Below are 18,173 nucleotides of genomic sequence, written 5' to 3'. Positions count from 1 at the left end.
TTATGGGAAGAGCAAGGAGAGATGGGCAGCGTTATGGCAAGAGCAAGGAGAGATGGGCAGCGTTATGGCAAGAGCAAGGAGAGATGGGCAGCGTTATGGGAAGAGCAAGGAGAGATGGGCAGTGTTATGGGAAGAGCAAGGAGAGATGAGAATATTTACTTACCTTCTCCACCGCGATGCTGCAGCTCTGCCTCTCGGTCACTGATACACTGGGAGTGCGGCGCGCAGTGATAACGTCACCGCGCCCCGCGCTCCCAGCCTATAAGAGTCCGGGAGGCAGAGCTGCAGATGGAGAGGTCTGTCCAGGCCCCCTAGTCTGTCCAGGCCCCTCACAGCAGTACTGGCTGTACCCCCCTGATGGTGGCCCTGGCCACAGTGGCTGAAGGATGTACCTGAGAAAATATGGTCAAAGGGAAAAAACTGATGTGGGAATGTTAAAAGTTGATCCGGTACAACTTATACTAAAACACACTACTAATATGTGTTAAACAATATCCTTTGACTTTGTTACAGAATAAAGCAATCACAAAACAATTACAAGGATACCAAGGCAAAGGTATAGTAAAGAAATGTCGATCACCTTTTAATACACCTTTATTCCCAATCAAGGAAAGAGAACAGTAAGAGGGAGGAGCTCCCGAATTCAAGTTAATTCACGATCTCAGAGAAATAAATGACTGGTTGTGAACACACCCATTGTCCCAAACACACATACCTTGCTGAACCAAATTCTTGTTACATTAATGTGGTTTACAGTTATAGATCTAGCAAATACTTTCTTTTCTGTACCAATAACTAACGATTCACAGAAAATGCTGGATTTTACACATGAAGGAACACAATACTGCTGGACCAGATTTCCCCAGGGAGGGGCCACCAGCCCTTCAGAATTCTCTGAAGCAATGTCAACTGTCTTACAAGGTTGGTTACTGCAATATCCTGAAACTACCTGACTATTGCAGTATGTTGATGACTTGTTGATAGCTGCTGATAGTGAACAACAGTGTAAAGAATAAACTGTTTCTCTACTAACCTTTTTGGCCCAGCAGGACTGCAGAGTGTCCAAATCCAAGCTCCAAGCAGCACCGAAGAAGGTAATTTTCTTAGAGCATTGCATTTCATAGTACACTAAACATCTGACGCCACAAAGAGTACAAGCAATACAACAGGTAAAAACACCTTTCAGCAGCCAGACTCACCAAGTGTGAGGTAGCATTGTTAAGTGCTTCACATGTCACAATCAAACGATGCACAGTATTAAATCCAGCAACATTGTTACCCCTAATGTATGAATCTCAAGATTCAAAAGGAGGGAATAATAGTGAAGAACAAGAGCCGTCAGAAGAAAGACATTGTGATAGTGAAGGTGATCACGATGAATTGGGTGAAAATATTAACCACAATTTTTCTTTTTCACATGATTGCCTCGCTCTTATGGATATGGAAGCACAGACTCTTCCAAATGTTACTGACTCTCCCTTGTCTAATGCTGTGTATGAGCTTTTTGTAGATGGTTCCAGGTATTATGATAACGGATCACCATTTACAGGATACGCGGTGACTACAGAAAATGTAGTTGACTCAGGACCACTACCATCGATACTGTCAGCACAAGCTGCTAAACTGATAGCACTCACCAAGGCATTGGAATATGCAGAAGGAACCACTGCCAATATCTACACGGATTCCAGGTACGCTTGAGGAGTGATGCAGGACTTTGGTCCAATATGGAAGAGCAGAGATTTCAAGACTTCTAGTGGTAAGGACATACAGCATGCCAGTCTCATAAGAAACTTGTTTAGAGCATTGCAATTGCCACACAAGGTTGCCGTAATTAAAATAGAAGCACATACAAGGAATGAGACTTTTGTTTCAAAAGGGAACACGTTGCGCAGATGCAGAAGCAAAAAAAGGCGGCTAAGAGAAAGCCTGAAAGAGAAGTATACACAGTACAGAAAGAAATGTCTGACTACACTGATCTAAAAAAGTTTCAACAAACAGGACCATTGGAGAAAGAAAGATGGAAATGATTAGGAGCACAAGAAGATTGTGTTGGTATGTGGAAACTGAATGATAAACTTTGTCTTCCACAGGTTTTGTCCCCTCCCATGTTACAGATAGCTCATGGACAGCCACACCTGGGGAAGGAACAGATGACTAGCGTGGTCCATCAGCATTGGATAGCTCCAGGATTTAATAAAGCTGCTACAGACTATGTTCAGGCCTGCTGGATCTGTGGAACTTCAAATCCAGAAAAAAGGGTAAAAACATCACAAGGTACAACTTCAAAGGCCTTTTATCCTTTTCAAAGACTACATATAGACTATATACCACTGCCTAAATCTGGAATATATGAATATGTTCTAGTCTGTACAGATCTTTTCAGTAAATGGCCGGAGACTTGGTCAGTAACCAAGGCAACAGCAAAAGCAACTGTGTAAAAACTGATTGGTGAGATTGTGTGCAGGTATAGTGTCCCTGAGGTAATTGAATCAGATAGAGGTACACACTTCACAGGGGAAATAATGCAACACATAATGACAGATCTAGGCATTCAGCAAGCTTTTCATGTGCCGTACAGACCACAGGTTAGTGGGCGAGTAGAAAGGTTGAATGGGACATTGAAACTGAAGATTCAGAAAATCATAACTGAAATAAAAAAAAACATGCCCAGAATGCCTGCCCATAGCCTCGTTCAGTGTAAGAACTGTGCCAAATAGGAATAGCAAGCGGTCTCCTTATAAAATACTTTTTGGAACACTACCAAAGGCATGGTGTTATTATCCACAGCAATTACAACATAAACATTGAGATTTGACTAGCTATATGAGAAGTCTAACTGACCATTTGAACTATTTGTATGTTGTAGCATTTTCTTCACTTCCAGAGTCTGATTCAGACCTACAGCCGCATAAGCTGAAACCTGGCGATTGGGTGTACTTAAAGAAACACGTGAGGAGAACTTTTGAACCGAGGTTCGAGGGTCCGTATCAGGTCTTGCTGACCACCCCCACATCAGTGAAACTCCAGAACCGAGACTCCTAGGTGCACGCATTACACTGCAAGACGACGCTGGTCACACTGGACACATAACCTAGATCTCTGTGATAACACAGACATGGGACCTGTTTGCCCACAACAAACTGCAGTATTTGAACCATGCATGTTGCAGCATAACACTAGTGTTTGTGTATGGGCATTACACCCAAAGGAATATGAAACACTAATAAAGGTAGCCCCACAAATGGTCTGCATAATCACATATGATGAAAAAATACTAACCTACAGGCTGACCTACCCATTTCAGGGTGTCTAATGAATGTAACACATTTACAATGGCAAGGGAAAGTGTTGATATTTTGTAAGGACCAAATGTCACAGGTAGACATAATGTTCAAGTATAATAGCCTAAGTCTGCCTCAGTTAACCTTAAATATAGAGGAAATAGTAAAAATTATAAATGAAACAAGAATGCTGAGTGAACATTTGAAGCAGATAAACTATACTAACAATCACGCAAAAATGGTAACGGTTATAGAAGGTAATGAATTAAAAGCTTTAGCTACCAAACTGAAGGATGATTTAGAGAAACATTGGTGGTATGTATTTACTGGATCATCTATATCTATGACTGGTATACTTAATTTATTAGTACACCCACTACTCATTATCACTGTGGTATTGATCATATTGATAGGATGGAACTGGTATATGTCATGTACGTTCAGAAAATATATACAGAGATTACAGCAGAGGCATGAAGAAAAGATACTTTTTGAATAAACAGACAGAAGTGCTGATATCTCTACTCGGTCCCGGGTGAATGGTGAAAGACCCTTGCTTTCTCACAAGAGACTGTACAAAAGAAGTTTGGGCTGCGTTAGGTGTCACCATTTCAGGCCTTAACATTTTTAACCTTTTATATATATTATTAAAAGGTGGGAGATTGTGAAATAATTTCTAGGTCCTCAGTGATGATGGTAATAATGATATGTGAAGGAGTTAAAAATCTTGGTATTTGCCTTAAAAATACATTCAGTGTAATCACCAGCTCCAGCCTTGACCTATCTCAAAGACCCCGGATGGAGGCCTAGCACATGGGATAATGGATGATGACATTAGGAGTACTGGCTCCAGTGAAAGTTGATAAGAACCCATAAAAGTGACATGAAGACAACTAACTAGCTTTGTCAGAAGATTTATATTTACTCAGGAAAATATCAATCATGTGTTTCTATTCTATAACCAGATCAAACGCTTTTTCATGTATGAGAGAACAAATAGTGGGGGATCCGCGCTATCCACGTGTGTGATGAAATGGGCAGCGAGAGGAACAAACAAAAGGGGTGGTCTCAAACCCCTATGGGATACAACAACAATGGATTCCCCAGCGCGATAGAAGAAGAAGAAGAAGAAGCCCCTATTGGGGTGAAACGCGTAGGATAACACTTTGACATTGTCTGCATACTCTTTCAATATACAGAACATTTTGTTCAATTCAGCAGTATCGCCGACGGCCCCAACGCGCATGCGCGGACCTCGTGTTTGCTTTCCGGCTGCTTGTGAGGATCACACAACACCTAGGAGCGGGATCGCTGCCTGGAAGGTGATCCCCCACACGGAGGAACATCAGTCTGCCTACACACTTCTTGGTTTATTGTTTTGAGCACTACTGTTGGCCATTTGTGCGGGGACCTTGAGACTACTACTCGGTCATCACGTTAGGAGTACACACTCTCCAGGAGTGGGATCGCTGAGTGAAAGAAGGACCTCTGAAAGGATTATCTGGACACATCTTCTGGGGAGGGAGGTAAGTGCACTACCCAACCTTCCCAGACTCGTGCTTTAACATTCATTGTTTTTGTTATTTTTTGCATATAATACATCCTCTATTAGTGGCTGCCACTTTGGACTGTGAATTATTATTTAGTTTTCTACTACAACTCCACATCATCAACGGATATTTATACCATATTGAGATATCCTCTTGTTGTCCGTATAAGTAAGTCCACATTGTTTTTAACACTGCCACATTCATATACATATACCATATTGAGATGTCTTTAATTTGTCTGCATTAGTGAGTCCACTTTATTTACACTGTCACAATCATATACAAATTTACCATTCCTATTTTGCCTTTTCACCGACCAAACTTCCCCTTCCCTCCCCCCCCTCTCTTTCTTTCCATCCCTCTATCGCGCTGGGGAATCCATTGTTGCTTTTTCATGTATAAATGTATGCCACTAATAAACGAGCACATCTCAGTTCTATCTTGACATTGGCATGTCTGTGTCTTGATTACTGATCTCCTGGTTAACCAGCATGTTATCTCACTGATATCTGAAGGGAGAGGTAAAATTCACCTAACACCTTCCTGTTGGCGGTCAGCTGATTCTGACCGCTGACTCCCTGCCACCAATGAGGGAGCCCTTCTATCTATTTAAAGGAGACTCTGGCCCCATTCTGGAGCCAGAGTATCAAGGTCCTCCTTTGGTCCAGCACCTTTGTCTGTATTCTGTATCCTGGCCCTACTTTTGGCTATTGACCCGGCTTGTCTTACTCTGCTCCTGGAACTCCCTTTTGGCTTGTATTTTATCTTCTGACTCAACATCTGCACTCCTGACTCTGCCGTTGCCTGCTCCTTCGGTACTTATCTCCTGCACGATTTTGACCCATATTGCTTGGTCTGTATATATCTCCACCTCTCTGATGGCTACCTGGGAGGGCCGCAGCCTGCGTGTCTCTGTCACAAAGCCCAAACCTCCTTGTGGGGGTCCCTGGTGAAGAACTGGGGCACATTAGACTCTATGCCTCCTAGACTAACTGCACCAATACCAGAGGGTGGGTCTGATTCTCATGGCTAGTGGGATACAGGGCTTTTTGATCAAATTCGTAGAGATCAAATATTTTCCAAGTTGGATCTTTATAAACGTATTAAAATCCGTCAGGGAGTTGAGTGGAAGATGGCCTTCAACACCTGAGATCGACATTATGAATATCTAATTATACCTTTCGGCTGTGCAATACTATTCCTGTCTACCAGGGATTTGTTAACAACATTTTCCATGATGGACTCTACCACTCAGTGAACACTGGGGGTGTGTTACACTCCACACCTCTTTGCTCAGTTGCAACAACTACTGGTATGCGGCTGTCATCAAATCCATTGTTAACGGGACAGATATGTTGTTTGATTTCCTATTCAGTTATTGGGGCTATTAATATATCTCTCATCTCTGAGTTTCTGCATTGCGCCTTCCTTAAGGAATTTAATTCCTTTTTTGGAGTAGTCTACAGCAGGTTTAAATAATTATTCATAATTAAAAAAAAATCCAAGATGATATTTTTTGAGGTTCTACAATCCTTTATTGGGAATTTGATCTAATTGAAGCAATACGTTTAGAACAGATGTCTCTTCTAATAAGGTTAGTATATGGAGTTTTTATCCTTTCCACACAGACCTCCAAAAGATCTCTGTATGACAATAGAGCCTTGATTTTCAACATGATTATAATTAAACTAGTACTAGATTGTTTTAGATAGAAGGGTTGTTTTTGAGATTAGTGTTTATTATATAAGTTGATTATTGTCTCAATTAGCATCCTGCCCATAACTACCTGAGTATTAAGCTTTGCATTAATTCCCTAATAGTTCAATGGTGTGGTCCAACTAAAATTTCGTTAACACAATTCTTGTATTATCAATTTGGTATTAAAGACGTTTCTAGTAGTGCTATTAATATCATTGTAATGATTAAATCAACTTCCCCATCACTTTAGATTTTTAGGGGTCTATTTATGAATGAGTTGTGGTTACAATCATTATGTATTGCTGCAAATCGCAGTGATGCATAATGCAGTACCGCTGCTATTTACTATGCTGGGGCCTCTTCCACAAAGTATTTTTACTGTTCACTGGCATTCTAACACTGCTGGCAAATGGAGGAAGTGCTAAGGCTCTTTACCGCTTGTTAAATAGTCCTCTAATACTGATGTGTCTGTAACTTTCATCATGAATTATTCATTTTCACCATAACTGCACACAGGCCTACCATCAGGGGCGAACTGGGCCAGGGGGCCGGGGGGCATCGCCCCCCCGGGCCGCTTAGACTCACCGCTACTAGGGCCGCCCACCCTCCGGATTCAATTCCACAGGATTTTTACCCGCGGCCGCATCTGATGACACGAGATGCGGCCGCGTCAGCGCACAGGTGGCCGCATCACATGACACGGGATGCAGCCGCGTCATCAATTACGCGGCCGCATGCCGTGCCACCTATGCGCCCCCCCCCCGGGCTGTCATCTCCCAGCCCGCGCCTGCCTACCATACTGCAATACCAAAACAGGTGTTGCGGCGGAACAAGTACTCCAATTCCTACCACCAATAATAGTGGTGTTATTGCGCCTGATTCATTAAGGAAAATTAAGAAAAAACATTTTGTAAGTTTTCTTACTCAAGTGTTCTGGACAAAACCATGTTGCAGTGCAAATTAGTTTATTATTTTGCACATAAGGAAAATACTGTCTGTTTTTTCATGTAGCACACAAATACTTTAAAGCAGGGGTGTCCAACCTTTTAGCTTCCCTGGGCCACATTGGAAGACGACGAGTTGGTTTGGGCCGCACATAAAATACACTAACACTAACGATAGTTGATCATCCAAAAAAAACCATAGAAAACATAGTTAACATACATATATATATATATATATATACATACACACATATATACATATATACATATATATAAATAATCACTTTTTTTCTAATCCCCCTATACTTACCTTTCAATCGCCCTGTTCAAAAAATCCTCTCTAGTTATTATACTATAATCACTTTTTGTATTGTTTCACTGCGATATTAATAAAGTGCATTTAAGCCAGGCATTGTATATCAGGGTGCCCTGACCAGGCCTGCGGTACCTGACATATACACCACTGTGACCCCAAATTGTGAGCTGGTTTGCTAATTACACCACTATGTTAGTTAAGGGATAACAACTTATAATGGGCCAAAGAGAATAATATATAATGCCCCATTAGTAATACAAGTAGAAGTATGTAGCAGGGAGATAAGGTCCATGATGCTCCAGGACCAGGTGACTTTTATTCACTGGTCAGCGTCCCTTGAAATAAAAAAAAAATCCCCCTTAACTTACCTTTTAATCGGCTGTTTTCTGATGACATCACGCCCGACATTCACTGCAAGCGCCGGACGGAGGAGGAGACAAGGGAGGGAGCCGGAGTACCAGCTGACGTGACCGCGTGACCGCAAGGTAAGTATTTTCTTTTCTTTTTTTGCAGGATTTTTTTTTTTTTATTAACAGTGCTGCCCCCTTCCCACAACCAAAACTCCTACTGGGCCACATTTACAGGCAAGCTGGGCCGCATGTGGCCCGCGGGTTGGACAAGCCTGCTTTAAAGCTTATTTGTACACTGAAATTTAAAGTTGATCTACGACATACTCTACCCCAACTATAAATCTGCCATCACATTTTAAATTTACCTCCCCTCCAATGCAGCATGGTTTTGCCTTACTTACTTTTGCTTAACTTTCCTTAATGAATCAGGCCCATCTTCACTAGTAACCCTTTAATGTGGTGAAACGAGAAAAAGCCCTAACACCTGCAAAAACACCTGTTAGGGCTTTAAGAAAGCAATCCCTTAATCACCGAACTTTTTATTTTTAGCGTGGAAAGTTTTCCTGTGGAACTCTTTATTATGCAATTGTGCACACCAACAAAAGCCACATTTTTACATTACAGCTGCAAAAAAATATATATTTATGTGGGAATGCAGTTAATGTATAAAGTGGCTTCACTTGTTTTTCAAAATTGAATAATAAAAATGTTAATAGTGCAACAAACTACCAGCAATGATCAAAGTATCCTATGAATCTTTTCTGTACTCTGTTCCTCCATAGTTAGTTCAGCATAATTCAGGGGATTTCCAGCTTCCTGTGATCTCCTTTAGTTGCACAACCCAAGACATCCACAGGCAGCTTTGCTCACATGGCCTCTACGCACTTTTTTAAATGAAATCTTTTTTATTTATTTATTTTTTTAACAGATAGTTTGTACTTTTTGAAACATTAAATTCATTTTTCCAGGATGTCCTCCTATATGCTCTTGCAAAAATCACTCTGTTCGGGATAGTTATATGGCGGCTGCCACTGCAAAAGAGTGTCTCTCAGTTGGAAGCATAGGCTTTTCAGCTCTCATGTACATTCATGAGAAGAGTCAGAGCCATACAAGCAGGAAACTCCTCATGTGATGGCAGAGGCAGGAGAAAGTGTGGGGGTTTGTGATATGAAGGTGCACGCTTAGAAGGCGGGTATTCCAAAACCTTTCTGCTCAAACGATATTACACCATGTGATTATAGATGGCATGGTAATCACATGACAGCAAACTGTGAATCATTATTAGTATTGGTATTATTATTGTTGTTGACTTGTAAGACTTCACAGTGCATTGCAGTGCCAGGTCGGTGGTAATCGCTTTACCGATGAAGATAAATCAAACACGAGAAGACCTACAATATTTAATGAAAAAACGACAGCAATATTGGAAGACTTACCTGAAAAAACGGCTGTGCAGATATCCAATGGCAGCAGAAGGCTGACAGGACATCCTTCCGACTGGCCAGCTCTCCGGCAGTAGTGTCTGATGTCAGTGCGACCTGAATGAATTGAAATTTAAAGAGGCAATGTCGGGACCAAGCAGGTTAACTGTTTAAACAGTTTAAACACGGGTTGGGTACACAGTTAACCTGCTTAGTCCCGACATTGCCGATTTAAACCAACCATTGTTTATGTTAAATGATCTTGAAATGACTGATGTCTGGCTAGTTTCCAATGTACCATAAAGTCTCTGTACAGCTTGCAAACAGGTGAATTCATAAGCAGGGTCAGGGCCATTGATGTCACATCATTGTAACAAGTACTTTTTACTGCATTTTAGGGCAGCACGGTGGCTTAGTGGTTAGCACTTCTGCCTCACAGCACTGGGTTTGATTCCCGACCATGGCCTTGTCTGTGTGGAGTTTGTATGTTCTCCCTGTGTTTGCGTGGGTTTCCTCTCACACTTTAAAAAGATACTAGTAGGTAAATTGGCTGCTATCAAATTGACCCGATTTTGTGTGTGTTAGGGAATTTAGACTGTAAGCTCAGATGGGGCAGGGACTGATGTGAATGAGTTCTCTGTACAGCGCTGCGGAATTAGTTGCGCTATATAAATAGCTGCTGCTGCTGATGATGATGATGATTTTAATCATTTTTTTCTGTATCATTATCATTTTAGTGTAATGTGTGTGCTTGGAATTGTTTGATGTAACATTTGCTTAATTCTCTTGAATTATGGATTGTCAATTTGTTTTGTATTTTCAGTTTGGCTAGTGGGATGTAATACATTTCAGTCACCCTGTATGTCCTCTGTCATTGTTACCCTCACAACAAGGACCTGCTTTCATGACACTGGGTAAATTTCCTGACATGACACTAATATTTGTTACTTACATAATTTTTAGAATATTTAGGGGCATATTCAATTACGATCCGATCCGCGGTAACGCGCGTTACCGCGGAAAATGCGCAGTACGGTGGTTAATACGGTACCGGATTAACGCCGATTTTCGTACGCAGCCCTATGGGCTGCGAAGGAAAATCCACGTTAATGCGGTACCGCGGATTAGATTCGCGGACGTTCCGGCGCGATCTCGCGGATCGGGATCGTAATTGAATATGCCCCTTAGAATCATCTTAAATTAACTGCATTATGGGCTCTCAATAATACATTGACAGCTGTGAAAATCTCAGGTAATTTCAGAAATGCCTTACAGATTTTTAAGACATCTCCCATTTTACCTTCAAATGAACATTTACATCATACTTGCCTTCTCTCCCAGAATGTCCAGGAGCCTTCTAAATTCTCCTTGACTCCTGGAAGAGCAGAGACCCAGTATTAAGGCAGTGCTTAATACTGTGATTCGCTATCTTATGTCCCGACCCTGCTACAAAAATTGCAGCGATTTGCGACATTACATGGTAGGGACGGGGTTGCGGTGACCATGCCCATCGCTACTTGCCACTTGATCTCCTCTCCAGGATCTCTCAGAGGGGAGACACAAAATGTTGGTCAAGTATGATTTATATGCATGTGAAAGTGCATCACAAAATGAAAAAGTTTGCAGTCTCAGCTCTTAAAAAGGGATCATTGCAAAACACATATACAGTTAAAATCAAAACACTCTAAAATTTCTAAGCTTCTAAACAAACCCTCGCATTCTCATAATAATGCTAGTATCTGAATGAGTTATTCTTGGGATATAGAACATACTTGCCAACATTTTATAATTTACGTCCGGGAGATGCAAGGGGGAGGTGGGCGTGTAGGGGGCGGGGCTTCTAAATGCGCGTCATTTTAGTCCCGCCCCCGTGACGTGATGATGCAAATCGCATCATTTTACAGCGGGGGTGGGGCCAAACGCCACGATTCCCTGTGAATCGCAGCATTTGAACTGAATTCTGCCCACTTCACTAGGAAGTGGGCAGATCAGGGAGATTGCCATACTCTCCCGGGAGTCCGGGAGACTCTCGCGAAATGCGGGAGTCTCCCGGACATTCCGGGAGAGTTGGCAAGTATGATATAGAAATGCTCTGCAATATCCTGCAGACTTTTTTCGCTCCCTGTGAACTGAATTCATAGTACAGCAAAAACCATTTTGTCCAGATCACAGTTAAGGAGAGTCATTTCTATGAAGAAGCACCTTGTTACAATCACACAAATGAATAATGTGAAAACCACCCAAAAATTGCCTAAGAATAGAAATAGTACTTTCAAATTTTATTTTATACTTAATAGTGAAAGAGTGTTATGCAAGAAGACAATTTTGCTTTGCTTGCTTCACACGATGTAACACTAAAAAGCTTTACTCTTTGAACAAACAATTTTATTCAATGGTCAATATTTTTAAAATATTTGTTATTTTTTTTAAATATATTCCTGTTATCACTTCAGTTCCACTGCATTCAGTTTCACTGCGCATGTGTGAACCGGCTAGACGGATCATGCATGCACATATTCTTTAAGAACAAAACATTAATGGGCAGTATCGCCGAGGAAACTGAGAATTGTTCAGTTGCCTCTGTAATATTTTCATGGAAAACTGTGGAAATATATGATGACAGGTAATTTTAGAAAATCAAAAAGTCTTTATTTTTTTGTTTTTTTTATTTTATTTCATTTGTCTGCACTATGGCCGCACAGTGCATCAGCAACAAGGAGAAGGAATCAGATCATCAACAGGTGAGTGGGAGAGGAGGGAGAAATAGGAGCAGATGAATGTGGGTATAGTTATTATATATACCCACTTAGGAAGGAGTATAATTGAAGGAAGATACTATTGAGAATATGGGGGTTAGTTATTAAGATTGGGTTTGTTTATGAGGATGATCTAAAATTATTAAATTACTATGAAGGGGTTCTTTTGATGAGACTGAGGGTGATAATGAGGGAGTTAATGAGTATGAATGATGTGGGGTTTAATTAATAATGGGAAGGAGGGAGTTAATGATTATAAAGAAGTTAATGATGTTGAATGGTGTTATGATGAAGCTGAAAAAGAGTTAATGATTTTGAGGAGTGGTTAATTAATGATGAGGGGAATGATATTGTATGGTGGTCAGAAGAATTCACTCTGTATTGTATGGCGGTCAAAAGAATGTTCTTTGTATTACATGGTAGTCCCTAGGATGTTCCCTATATTGTATGGCAGTCACTAGAATGCTCTATGTATTGTATATTAGTCAACAGGCTGCTCTCTCAATTGTATGGTGGTTACTTGCATGCTCTCTTGTATATTGGTTCCTAGAATCCTCTCTATTGTATATCAGTTACTAGGATGCCATCTGTATTATATGGTGGTTACTAGGATGCGTATGGTGGTTACTGTATTGTATGGCAAGTACAGACTAAACTCTGTATTGTATATGTATCACTAATACTGGCTTTGGCTTGCAATAGATTTTGTATGGCATATTCATGGAAGTATTTTCATTTAATTTGAACAGAAAAAGTGTTTTGTTTAATTGCTGATGCAAGTGTTTACATGTAATAACAATTATATTTAAAAGTATGTGTTTTTATCTTGGAAAGCCACCCCTGCCCCCAATAAGAGATACAGAGGGCATTGGGAGGGTGGAACCTCTCCTTGGTGGTAAGGGCATACAGTAAAGTTTTGTGTATAGGTAGGCAGAGGCAATGTGATGTTTCTTATTTTCTACTGATAGGAAGACTTTAGAATTGGTGGGAGTGGATGAGACCCCAGTTAGGTCTATCTTATAGTGACTGTGCTTCATGCTCGACTACCCCTGATGTAACTAGCGATAAAAGTGTATTAAACCCACCTACTATTGTGTTGGCCCCGCCTACAGTTTATTTGGTCCCGCCGACAGCAAAAGCAACTTTCAAAATTTTTCCAAGGCCCCATTAAGTTCCCATAATGCCACTGAAAATATCCAATATTAGCAACTGCCAGATTTTTTTTATTTTGCTGCCTCTGAAATCTACAACAGTGTTGCAACAAAAGGTTACTTTTAGTTTCATTTCTTTTGTTCTGTGAAATGTGCACCGTATGAAGTTTGTGAATTGCTTACTGTAAAACAGAAGATAGATGACATTGTTCTTAATATTTGACACAGAACAAATTTCCTGGAATTGAACTTTGATCTTCAATGGCTTTAGGGCAGGCCTGTCCAACCTGCGGCCCTCCAGATGTTGTGAAACTACAAGTCCCAGCATGCCCTTCCAGCTACAGGTTGTCTACTGGCAAAGCATGCTGGGGCTTGTAGTTTCACAACACCTGGAGGGCCGCAGGTTGGACAGGCCTGCTTTAGGGCTTCTTATTAGCAAACATCATTAAAAATAGAAGTGGAAGTTGCTCAATCAAATTATAGGTTCATAGCAGGTGCTGGAATTTAATGTTTCTGTGTGTTTGAGAGGCATGTTTGGCATCAGTAGCTGATGGGGAGTGCTATTGCTGTATTGCCATTTTGAGGAGTTTGGGGTACCTCTTGGTAAGTTAGCTCTCAATGTAAAAGCACATATATATATGGTCCAAAAATAAGGACTCTCACTGTTTATGTTGGTATATATAGGAGCGCTTTCGCTCCGTCTCCCCTGCTGCATTGTAATGGCAACCGCAGCACGATCCCCAGTGGTCTTGTAAGGAGTCAGGAAGTGGGAGGCACTTCCTGTCTGACCAGTAAAAACAACAGACATAATACTGTTAGCTGCGCTCTGTATGTGTATATATATATATATATATATATATATATATATATATATATATATATATATATATACACACACAAAGTCCCCCAAACGCACACAGAAGGTGACCGGAGTCTCCCCACTACTTATATATAAATAAGGGAGGAGTCTGTCTGCCCACATTAAGTTCCTGCAGAGGCATGCAGCTTACCAAACAACCTGCCAGCATCTACCTGTATAGTGTATAGTATACCACCATATACAAGTACACTACTGCATCCAGGGACCTGTACTACTACTGTGTATAAAGTGTATATTGCCTGCTGTACTACCAAGTTACCAACTGTGGGTAGCTGCATATATACTACTGTTGTTATCAACTTTGCTAAACAGAAACCTGTTTAAGTTACAAAAGCGTTGTGGCTTAACATCCACATTAACACCGCTGAACAACTTTATTTACATCAAAAGGTATAACTAACAGTTTACAGTTAGGACCACCCTATTAGCAGAAGCACCCTGACGGGGTGGGTGACTTACCCTACATTTGCAAATATGTGCAACTGAGATTTATGCATTTTTACATACAAATAGAAGTAGCAGCTTTTTTGCTAGATATAGCAGTGTGCTGGGGGATTTTTCTCTGTGTTAGCAAACATCATTGCCCAATGTCCGCAAGTAGTAATAACAAAACAAAATATCAGGACTCTAGGTTAGAAGAGATAAATAAATATTTAAAGGATATTAGTTTCCCCAGGATCTCACAAGAAACTAGTGATATGCTCGAATCTTCTTTCACACTTGCGGAACTTTGAGAGGCCATTAAATCCTCCCCATCAGGGAAAAGTCCTGGCCCAGATGGCTTTTCAATCTCATACTATAAAGCTTTCATGGAAAAACTTGGCCCTATTCTTCTACATGCTTTTAATTTATTTAGAGTGCTTTTAATGATGTATCTAATGTAAATGGCTTTTCGCCCCAGTATTTAGAAGCTCACATCACGGTCATCCCTAAGGAGGGGAAAGATCCAGCTTTGTGCCCTAGCTATCGCAAGATTTCTTTATTAAACTTAGACGTTAAACTGTTTGCCAAATTAATTTCTCCTCGGTCCACACGGTCCTCCTGTCAACTAATGCCGAAAAAGCATTTGACAGTGTGGATTGGTGTTTCTTGAAGGAGATTCTGGGACATATGGGATTAGGTCCCTCCTGTCTAGGTAGAATTGTAGCTTTAAACAGCTCTCCCTCAGCTAAAGTTAGAATAAACAGTATTTTATCTGACTCCTTTACTATCTCTAATGGAACTCGTCAAAGGCTGCCCTTTATCACCTTTAATTTTTGTTTTATGCATGGAGGCTCTGGCGAGGGCTATTAGGTGTAACCCAAATATTTCGGGCCTGCAGATAGGAAAAAAGGAATATCATTTAGCTCTATTCGCTGACGATTTATTAGCTATAGTCACCAACCCAGTTATCTCTCTCCCTAATTTGATGTCTGCATTTTTAAGGTTTGGCCATCTTTCTAACTTTAAAATTAATTTTCCCAAATCAAACGCTCTCAACATTTCCGCTCCAGAACAAATAATTGCAGGTCTTAGGGGGGCATTCCCATTTAAATGGCAAGCCTCACACATATGCTACCTAGGAGTTTCCATTGCAACAAATAATGAACATCTTTACCGCCAGAATTACTCTCCGTTATTGTCCAAAGTTAAGAAAGAACTAGGATCATGGTCCCTCCCGAAGTTTTCTTGGTTTGGCAGAATGAGTATCGTAAAAATGAACATATTACCCAAGGTATTATATATTATGGAAGCACTACCGATTATGATCCTGAAGATATTTATTGATAATCTCCAAAAACTAATTAGTAGATTTGTCTGGGGAGGGAGGAAACCTAGATTCAAACACTGTATTTTATATGGACGAAAGCACCAAGGAGGAGTTCAGTTGCTTATGTTTCAAAGTTATCTCCAGGCAGTATAGAATTCTGGAGTGGACCAGAGGGGGAGATGATAAGCATTGGGTGGAATTGGAGGGTAGTTCCAGTGGAAAATGCCTGAGTGCTCTACCCTGGTTGTCTAAGATCCCTAAAATAAATCACCCTACGGTCGGGCCCACCCTATCGGTTTGGAATAAACTTCGCACCTGAAGTAGTGTGGCGCCTTCTCTTCTCCTCTGACCCCTATCCTGTACAATCCAGATTTTCCTCCTGGCTTGTCCAGAATTTCATTTGATAGATGGTCTAAAGCTGGGATTCTTGGCCTCGGCCAGCTGGTGGTCAATGGGAAACTCTGCTCCTTTCGGGAACTCCAGTCTACATACTCACTACCCTCAAACGAGTACTGGAGATATTTTCAAGTGTTGCACTATGTGAAGTCAGTGGGAGGTTGCAGATCTCTGGCTAGGGAACCTTCTCCTTTTGAAGCTTTATGTATATCCAAAAATACACCCTCTCATATCATATCAGGGATCTACAAAATCCTAATGAATGATATATTTTAAGCGGCTCCATCTTATACAGGTTCATGGGTGCGAGACGTAGCACCTTATATATCACAAACCTCATGGCCCAAGATCTATCAAAACACACATAGTTGTTCTGTGAGTTCCTCGGTTGTGGAAACTCATTATAAACTTCTGACAAGATGGTATAGATGACCCTCCACATCCTCAAATGTCCTCATTATGCTGGAGATGTAATGGGGCTTTTGGCTCTTTGGTGCATATAGGGTAGGAATGTCCTTGAATTACTCCCTTTTGGGATGAAGTAATTAAGCTCTCTAAGATCATAGGTTGTCACAAGGTTCCCGAGGATCCAGGTTTTTGGCTTCTATCTCTTTCTAAAATTCCCTCATCTAAATATAAGAAATCACTTTTAAAACATTTAAACAATGCAACTAGAGCGGTTATTCCAATGCACTGGAGATCTCGATCCCCCCTTCAGTTAAGGATTGGTTCACCAGAGTGGAGTTTTACATGTCAATGGATGATATTATTTTTTTTACGAACGACAAATACTTCACAGCCATCTGGTTTAGCTGGTTGGAGTTTAAGGAAACAGAAGAATTTAAGACCCTTCTTTGCACTCCAGCCTCGATCGATTGAGGGCTACACATTTAAAAATTACCCTCTTAATTCCTATATAAGGCAATCTAAACAGGTATACCTTTCACCTAACTAGTTATATGATTTTACAATTACCAACACTCACTATGGGAATATTCGAAGATTGTATGAAGAGCTTCCTACACTCTTCCCCCTTTCCTGCCCCTTAACTTTTTTCCTCTTGTTTTTTTCCCTATTTCTATCTTCGTCAGCCCCTTCTTTTTGTTTTTCTTTTTCTCACCTGTGTCAAATCGTGTTCATTTTGATTTATAAAAAAAGAAAAAAAAGAGGAAACAGTGAGTTGATTTGTTTGCTTTATTGTAATTATCGATGGTTAGACTTCTATCATCTAGACCTTGCATATTTTTCTATGACAATACATCATTGTGTTATATGTAACTCCATGGATATCTGCACTGCTTCATCAATATTATGCATTGTTGTACATCCTCTCTCTAATAAATAAAGAATTTATAAAAAAAACAAAACTACCATTTGCAAATGCTAAAGTTCTTCTGAGAATTTATTTGGTTAGGGCCCTTAACTTGCATCAACATACATGCTTAACTCTAGCAAAAGCATGTAAACAGGTTTCGGGAATGGACCCCATTACTCCAATGACAGCATTCCCACGATGCTCCAATGACAGCATTGCTCCAATGACAGCATTCCCACGATGCTTTGGAATGTCGTACATTGATCACCACCAACTGCAATTGCAAGTGCTGAATAACCATTAAGCATTGTGTTTTACATGAGGTGTAACTGGCATTTAATGCAATGCCAATGGATAATCAG

At 40.7% G+C, this 18,173-nt stretch overlaps 1 long non-coding RNA gene across 2 annotated transcripts in view; it reads right to left on the bottom strand.

The window, feature by feature from the left end:
- LOC142144139 (uncharacterized) overlaps positions 1 to 18,173 on the bottom strand; it is a 181,066-nt gene that overhangs the window by 151,923 nt on the left and 10,970 nt on the right. The window lies entirely within an intron of this gene.

The sequence above is a fragment of the Mixophyes fleayi genome, chromosome 3, assembly GCF_038048845.1.
Source record: "Mixophyes fleayi isolate aMixFle1 chromosome 3, aMixFle1.hap1, whole genome shotgun sequence".
Classification (NCBI taxonomy): domain Eukaryota; kingdom Metazoa; phylum Chordata; class Amphibia; order Anura; family Limnodynastidae; genus Mixophyes; species Mixophyes fleayi.
Note: the sequence above shows the minus strand (reverse complement) of the source record. Positions and strands in the feature narration are given on the sequence as shown.